Below are 8,951 nucleotides of genomic sequence, written 5' to 3'. Positions count from 1 at the left end.
TCCATCAGCGACTCGGAGCACAAGCAGCTACATTTATGCATCCAAGGGGCAACCTAGTAAGTAAAGAAGGACTGTTGTTTATCTCTAGTTCTGGGAAGCCGAGCTCCTTGATTTTAGGAAGGCTGTTGGGCGACTCCATTTGTATAAATAAAGAGGCTTAAAGCCTCAGTAGGTTAGCCAGTCATTAGTAGAATTTTCACACTTTGGTGCAGCTCTTGTGCAACTCATTTTCGAGCTTCCTTTTTGAGAACAATTTATGTAATGTGACTTTTATTTTTGATAATGGAGACGAAACAGTTTTTGAGCCAGAATTGATCTCTTTCAGAGGGCTGAAGCTCTTGGGTTAGGGCCCAACCCAAGCGCCCAACACCTCTTGCTTTGTACTTATATGTTTTTTCTTCAGTTCATGAGTTAATTTCTATTACATAGATTCATTTTATCTTGCTTAGATTAGGTTGCTTTTGATGGTTTGCATAGTTTCTTTTGTTTCAGTTGCTCAAGTAGGTTAATGTAGTGAAAGGCTAAGATTCGAAAGGCCAACAACAGGCCCTAATCTCCTTTCTCCCTTTCTGGGACTATGATTTGAGGTCAAGGCACTACTGCTGCCACCAAAAACACAATTTTGCTCTTCCATGCAATTTCTAGTGTGATGACTTGATTTGGATTAAGTTAGTGTGTTGCTTCAGATTCAATTGCCTAGATCATTTCCTGTTCTTTTACAATAGATCTCTCTACATGCTTTTCTTTTCAAAGGTTATTGTTCAGCATTTTCTGTTTGTAGGTCAGAAATTAGGTCAAGCTAGAGAAATTTCTATTTTCATGGTATAGTTAATCCTTTCTTTCATCAACTTTCATAAGTAGATGTGCAAACTCTTGCAAGACACCTCAGCTCCCCATACATCCATAAAGCAGCCAACGTCAGCTCACTTCTCACAGATTTCCCAAGTCATTCGCAACATTTCACCAATCTACCCTAATTTCTGCTTTTTTCTCCATAAGCTTCCCTCTTGCCATTTGAACAAATCCAACCATCATGTTCCTTCTTGATCTTCCTTGACAAGCTCCAGACACCTCAACACCTTCATCTAGCCTTCAGTTACCCTTTCCCATCATTTTTCCACCTTCAAAACCTCCAAAAACAGCTCTCGGCCTCCTCCTGTAGATCCTCCTGTAGATCCCCTGCAGCCTCCTGTAGAATTTCCTGTGAGTGATTTTTTTAAATATGATTGCAAGGGAAGTCTTTAGAAGGGTACTAGGGGCTTCTTACGACCTCTCCACACCTTCCTCCACCTCTGCAAAAACCAAATCTATCCTCCATCGCCACCAAACCTTTGCCATAGTCACAAATAGGAAAAAGCTCATGCATAACAATTTCACATAAAACACATAAAAATACAAAAGGATGTGATTTTCTCATTTTCTTTCAGAATTAGTTTAAATTTATGTAATTCACCTTCCCAGTAGTCAATGGAATTCATCTCATTAGTTTTTATCTCTTTTTCTGCAAAAGTAAGGTTAGTTGGATAAATTAGGGTTTGCGTTACATTTCTGTCTTTCCTCTCTTTCTGCAAGTAGAATAGTCCTTATAGAGTAGCTTTTTTCATCACAGTTAAAAGCTTCTTCTGAGAATTCATAGAAGTTGGCTTACGCTCCTAGTGATCTTGCACTAGCTGACCAACTGACAGCCTGCAGTAAGAGCTAGTACTTGTGCATAAAACACCGTCACTTCCAAGTTTGTTACGAACTACCATGTTGATAAAAGTAAAGTAGGAAGCCCTAGGAGTTGGAGCATTATTGTTGCAATACTGGTGCTCACCAATAACTCATCCCCATTGGAAGCTTTTGAACCTCCAAAGGTTCATTTTTAGTCAACCATTAGATGATGGTAGTTCCCTCACCCTTCCAACCTCAACCCATTTGATTTTGTTTGTTTTTGTCGCTTTGAGCTCTTCATGAATGTACTTCACTTTTGAAGTCTTTGTCTTTCTATCAAAGATAAGACCTTGCTACAATTCTTCAAGATGTTTAGATGAGAAAACTTCTACTAAAGATATATGAACATTCTCTTTTAAGCTTCAACCTTGTAAGTGTCATAAAAATACTTGCAAACAAATCAAACCTTCATAATAACGTGATGCTCTAATACCAAAATGATATGAATATGTAAACTTGAAGATTTTTAACAATTTGCAAGTGAAAATTATATGTGTTTTGGGTAGAGGATCAATTCACTAAACACATAAAACAAGTGAATTTAACCACAATTAAAAAAACAGAGACAAAATAAGCATATCTAAAACACATAACACAAAACATGATAAAGGATTTCACCCCTCTCCTGGGCTACATCTCCTAATCCAGCTTCCAATGTAGAGCCTCTTTCATTAAGTGCTCAAAAGTGTGTTTACATGCTTTTACATTGCTCAAACAGAAAAAATGATGTCTCCAATGGATTCATCACTATCAAAAATCCCCATCTGGGTTCTTTATGCACTCTATTTGGCCAAAAATTGAGAAAGTTATGCTTGTTACAAGTTTTTCCCAAATTCTATGGCTAGTCATCCCAAAATTCGACCCAAATTTGGTTAGAGCACCCCAAACCCAGAACTAGTGCACAAATATGCCCTATAATCTCGCCTGATGGGTGAAATTGTAGGACTATTAATCTGCCCATTAAGCCCCCAATTCCAAAAATTTCGATTACATTGGCGCATGTGACTGCATTAGGGGCCGAGATTCCAGGGCCTAACTCCGCACCCCTTTGGTTTGCCATGCCCTTAGTCATATTGGGTCCTGGTGACCTGGGGATGGTCCCCTAGGGTTTGGCCCCCTTACTCCATGCACTCTCAGTTCTATTGTTATCAGGTGCCTTGGGGTTGGCCCCTTAAAGTTTACCGCCACAAACTTGAGCACTGGGCTCCGACTGCATTTAGTGTTGCAGGCTATGGCTATGGGCCAGGCTAAGGCCTAGCCCCTTGGCCCCTCCTCCTACAGTCCCGTGGGCACTAGGGTGTCTAGGGCCTAGGGCTTAGCCTGACCTCCTCCCCCAGTGATGCTCTTTGTAATATTTATATAGTGTTTTGTGACTATAGGTATTAAGAAACACTTGTGGAACGATGGTGGAGCACCATGCTGCCACTCTGAAGGCCTACTATTCGAATCCCATGGAGGCCCACTCTGGCCATAAAACAAAATTTTACAAAAATGAGTGGAGGCCACGTGGTAGCCACCGCTTGGCCCATGTGGTTCTCCCTCATTGGTCCAGCACAACAATCAATGAACCAATAAAAACCACCATACATGAGCCAATAAGACAATGAAACTTGTCATCCAGCCATAGGTCCTCATAAATACAGTCACCTACCCAGTCATCGTATGGACTACTAACTAGGTGTACCAGCAAATTCAACTTTTAAAATTTTAGTTCTTTGCCAAATCAATTAGAACGCGATATCAGGTGCATATGATATCGATTTTAAGTGAAATAAGTTATGTTGGATTCAGATCGCTGAGATCTATCTAATCGTATAGGTTTCCAGAATTTTTGAGCACTTTGAATTTTGAGCACTAAATTAATCCCTTGGATCAAATTGTTAGGGCGATGGAAAGTTCCAAGGAAAAAGAATGATTAGTGATGGGTTGGTTGTAGCTCATTTATATGAATGAGTGGCCTATCATCAAGGAAATTTTTTAGCCTCTTTGAAACTCATGTGCTATAGCTAATAGTAAGCAATAATGTTGCTTAATTTTATTGGGAAGCGGGGCATCTGATGTATGGTAAAGTAATACCTTATATAAATATTCCCATTTAGGACTTTGTCTATGATGAAGGTTCACAATGTTTGATGAATGACTCCAGTGATCTGTGTTAACCAAACAACCCTTGCAACTTGTTGTCCCCCCTTTAAAAAATTATTCGGTCATAAGTTGGATGCCACGAACACTCATTAGAAGGGTCTCTTTGTGATGAGTTAAGAAACATTGCAAAAATGTTGCAAGTGGCTACAACATGTAAACTATTCAAGAAAAAACCTAAAATACATGCCACTATAATTTATATCAGTTCTTCCATGCACGAAAAATAATTACCAACAAATGCCATGACATGCAATATTTAGCCCGAATCTGCTCTTTTGCTAGGGCTACCAGATGGTTTTGCTAAGCATTGTTTGGCACTCGTGCCACACATTTATTTCCAATCTTTGGGATTCGTTTGTAAGATATGGAGGAAGTTCCTTTAGAGAAACACTAGGTGGAACAACATGGGTTGTGAAAGAAATCAATTAGGATGCTTAATATGTAGGAATCCAAGTGGATCAACAATGAAATGACCTATATTTCAATGTGACATTATAATATGATTATGATTTGAAATCTCAATCTCATTAATGAACTCAATCTTATTCTTTTCATTTGTCATTACCATCAATTTACATAAATGAAAGCCTAAAATTCTAGATGATAAATAGACAGTTTGGGCTCCATGATAAATTTAGCAGACAATTGACATTTATATATGTGGTTTGTGATCAGTTCTTCATGCAAGGTAGGGGTGGTGTTCTAATGGCTTCTTATTCTAGTTGTTATTCCTAAGCCTGGATCAGGTTCATGATCCCCTGATCCAACTCATGATCTAACTCAGAAGAGAAAGCCTAAGCCAAAGCCCTCTCCTACACCCAAAAAGAGCTCTCTAGTAGCAACTTCCCCACAGGGTAAGATTTCCCAAGATTAAATTTTGGCTACCACAATGTTGTTAAAACTTCAATTTTTCAGTGTGACATAGAATGAACAAACTCAAGTTTGGCCAAACAACAAAAGACAATATTGATTATGATTTATTTCTCACATTTTGTAGAGAATAATATTTTGGCCATTTGGAAGAGGCAGACAAGTTCTTGGAATAATAGAAAGAAAAACATTATAGATATGCTATGTACATCACTAATAAATATCCCCACAAGACAATTACATCTCTCCAACTCTCTTTCTAGAATTTGTATGGTCTTGTATGGGGTCTCTCCAAACCAAATGGAAACAAATTTAGGGAAAATTTTAGGGGTTAATATTCGCAAGTGGGCTAATTTTCCATACTTTTTCTCAAAAGAGTATTCGCTAATTTCCATCTTTTCTAAAAAAGATTCGCCTAAGTTTTATAGTATAAAATTATTTTACCTTAACAATCGGCAAGATCTTATATAGACTGATACAAAATAATTATAAATCTAGATACTTTTAGAAAATATCATCAAACATTTATTATTTGTCTATTAGAGACTAGTAAGATTCTTCAACGTCTCTAAACTTTAAGATAAAATTTCATCCTTAAAATTTCCCACAACTTGTATTTATTTCCTAAATGGTTGAAGTCTCTCTCTCCTGGCCGAAGTTTGGATTTTGTGTACATCCATGTTGGTCCTCTAGTAATCATTTCCATAGTTTACTATCAGATGAATTGATCAACTATATTGATTGTTAGGGAGATGGAAAGTTCCAAGGCAAAAGAATGATCAGTGGTGGGTCAGATGGGTCAATTGTAGCTCATCTATATGAATAAGTGGCACTAATTCCTACTGCACATGTTGATGGAAGATGAGTTTATGGTTGGGTAAAGCTTGGATCTCTGAGCTGTCTCACATTTCAATATAGTTTGTTTTGGTATATGCCTCATAAACTCATGGAGCAATTGAGCTCTCGACACCATTCTTTAATAAAGAATTCTATGTGGTGAGAAAACTGGTACCGTGGAAGAATGGATTTATGTATTCACAATTGACCCATTGGCATGTTCTTAATTTTGTTCATGGTAAATGGCAATCATAAAAATTTTACTTATTTTTTCTCTACTACTCTTTCCTTCTTCTATGCTACTCTTTCCTTTGCTACCACCTTACCGCGTTTCCTTTGAAACATGTGGGGCAATTGCTAGTAATAATACTATGTAAGCTTCATTTTCATTGTTTTCACATTCCTATTCATTTATTTAGAGGGTATTTTATTTATAAACTTGAAATAAGCAAATAATTACACATTGTTAAGAACTTGATAGAACTTTAATCATTATTATCATATAAATTAAATGGTTGTTAAATATCAATAGTATCAATCCATGATAAACATCAAAACACTTACTTTATGGTAAATCTCATATTGCCAAAATTTAAAAGATCATAAAAATTAACTAAATCATAACTTTATTTTAAATTATTATTTTATTAAATTAATTATAAAAAGAATTAATATATAAATTGAACATATATGCATTTAAAAAACATGTAACAAAATTTCTTAACCATGGAGATTCACCCTATTTTTCCATGGTGATTCTTAATATGGAAATAGGACTTGTGACAATACCATGACTCATCAATCCCACATGCCCAAAAACGATAACTCATTTCATTTAACACATGTTCATATGTTTTTTTTAATTAATCTATTTAATTAAAAGGGAAAAAATGACATAACTACTTTGGAGATAAATCTCAAGATTTCATTTGTGAATACTATTAGCACAACCATATAAATTAAATGACTGGTAAATGTCAATATGCATCAATTCTATAATAAGCATCAAAACACTTCCTTCATCAAACATCTCAAACTTATAAAATTATTAAAATAATAAGAATTAACTAAATCTCACTTTATAATTATGGATAATGAAATTAAAATTTTAGAAGCCTTATTCTATAATGAACATGTATATTGACATAATTATAAATATTTTAGAATATTCATTGGAAATTAAATCCCTACTATCCACTTAATAATTATTGATAATAAATTAAAATGCTAAATTTCGTATTTCAAAATAAATATTTCTATCAAAGAGTTTAGTTTTTATCAAATCGATTTTTTCGCTCTATGTATTAGATGTGTTATTTTTTAACTTTTGTTATTGAAATTTGGAGTACACATTCGTTTACAAGATTCTGATTTTTATTACTTAAAATGTATTTATATATATAACTTAAAAAATAAAAATTTAAATCTATAATTTAAATAATCTTTAAATATAACTTAAAAAATAAAAATAAAAATTTATAATTTAAATCATTTATAATTAAATTTCCAATAAAATAACCAATCAAATTTAAACTACCAATAATGTTAAACAATAAATAAATAAATAAATAAATATATAAATATATAAATTTACCAATCTCGAAATACAAAATTGGTAATTAACACTCCCTTGTACAGCCTGCCAGCAAAAAGCAATCCCATAAGAATTAATATTTACATCCCCATTACAATGACCAAAATGGGGCAATATGTATCTCTATTAAGATATGTGGAGATTGGCTCCCCATCTTCAGCATTTGCAGTTGGAAATGGAAGGTATTCAGTAGTTACAATTAGAAATATAAAACCTTAAATCATTTTGGATAACTGTGGCCAATATCAGAGTAAATCTCAGCAGCATGACTTTGTGTTAAAATCCAAGTGTAAAATAGAAAGGAAAGGAAAGTCAAAATTCAAGTCTGAAGAACAGTTAGTTATTAAACATAGAATACAGAAAACCATACTTTGAATACAACCAGAAAGATTAAGCAACACAACCCCATGCTCTATACAAAATAATGGAGATCTTCCTCTGGACACAACTAATTACATATTATTTATCAGTCAATTCTTCTTCGGTCTGTACAACAAATTATTTATCATTCTATCACCCAATTTTTTTTTTTGGCTTTTCTCAATACACCAATTTACCACCCAATTCCAAACTCTGTTGGAGAGATCTGATCAAAATACCTAACTTGTCTTGACAAAATAAATCATTTCACTATAAGGGTATATTTTTATTATGTTGATGGCAGATTATAAGAATATTTAAGAATCAGATAATCACAATTGACCTTTCTAGATAATAATTCTTAAATATTTTTAAATCTGTAATCGACATAAGCTCAAACAATTAACCCCTCCTGACAGTGATTCTTACATATTTTTGAAAATCTACAATCAACCTAAGTTCAGAATTAGGGTAAAGCCCCTCATTTATCTGGGAGTCTTGACCACTGTAACAGGACAAGCCACATGAAACACAACATGCTCACTCACACTTCCAATGATAGCCCTCTTCAAGGGTCCCATCCCCCTACTACCCACAACCAGAGTGCAGTTGAAGGTCAGCCTCTGCATCGCAGAGCTTTTCTCTTGCATCACCCCAGTAAACCTTGAGATGCACAGTGAGATCCTTCTGGGTCGCAACCAATCTCACCTCTTCAATGATTTCTGCTGTGAACCTGACACCATATTTCACCATTATGCCTGATCTTCCAATCTCTTCCAGAGGAACCAGTGGGGCGCCTCCTTTCATCCAAAGTTGGGCTTCTCCATATTCAACGTCACTGTTCACGAATATTAAAAACACCATATCTCCATGTCTGGTAAGGTTGGCGAGCGCCCACTGCAGGGCGTACTCGCTGCCTTTGGAAAAATCTATGCCTACGCCTACGTGCCTCTTCTCCATGATTAGACTGCTAGCCATCAGAGAGAGAGAAATCGATCTGAAGCTTTGATTCTCAGAATTTTCTTCCCAATTTTCGACCACACAAAAGTCTCTTTCCCTCGAGATTTTTCCTCCTGTTAGAGCATTGAGAAGGAATATATAAAAACCTAAAATTATAGATAGCGTGTACAGGTAACCCAAGCTTTGCATGTGAAGTGCTGCCACATTCAATCGCGTCAGTGCCAATTTTATAATTAATATTTGGAGGCGTATCAGGTGGAGGAAAGCTCAATTCACTTTTTTAATGAGTCAAAGTGGGGTTTCAGATAAGCATGGATTTTCTTAATTGTTTTTTAAATTTTAATTTGACAGCAAGTATTTGTTCATTCAGTTCTGGGAAGTGGGGTGTTTTTTTTTTAATTAATTAAAATAAAAAAATACTATAGAGACAAAGTCTTTGGTTGAAAAGTCAAAACCAACCCCAAACAACTCT

The 8,951-nt window shown here is 35.2% G+C and overlaps 1 pseudogene; it reads right to left on the bottom strand.

The window, feature by feature from the left end:
- Nucleotides 1–7,433: 7,433 nt before the first annotated feature.
- Nucleotides 7,434–8,655, bottom strand: LOC149179634 (universal stress protein PHOS34-like; annotated as a pseudogene).
- Nucleotides 8,656–8,951: the final 296 nt, after the last annotated feature.

The sequence above is a fragment of the Pinus tabuliformis genome, chromosome 3_2 (assembly GCF_031772625.1).
Source record: "Pinus tabuliformis cultivar Carrire ecotype Pingquan chromosome 3_2, CPIR1, whole genome shotgun sequence".
NCBI lineage: Eukaryota > Viridiplantae > Streptophyta > Pinopsida > Pinales > Pinaceae > Pinus > Pinus tabuliformis.
The sequence above is the reverse complement of the archived record's forward strand: the minus strand, read 5'-3'. Positions and strand labels throughout refer to the sequence as shown.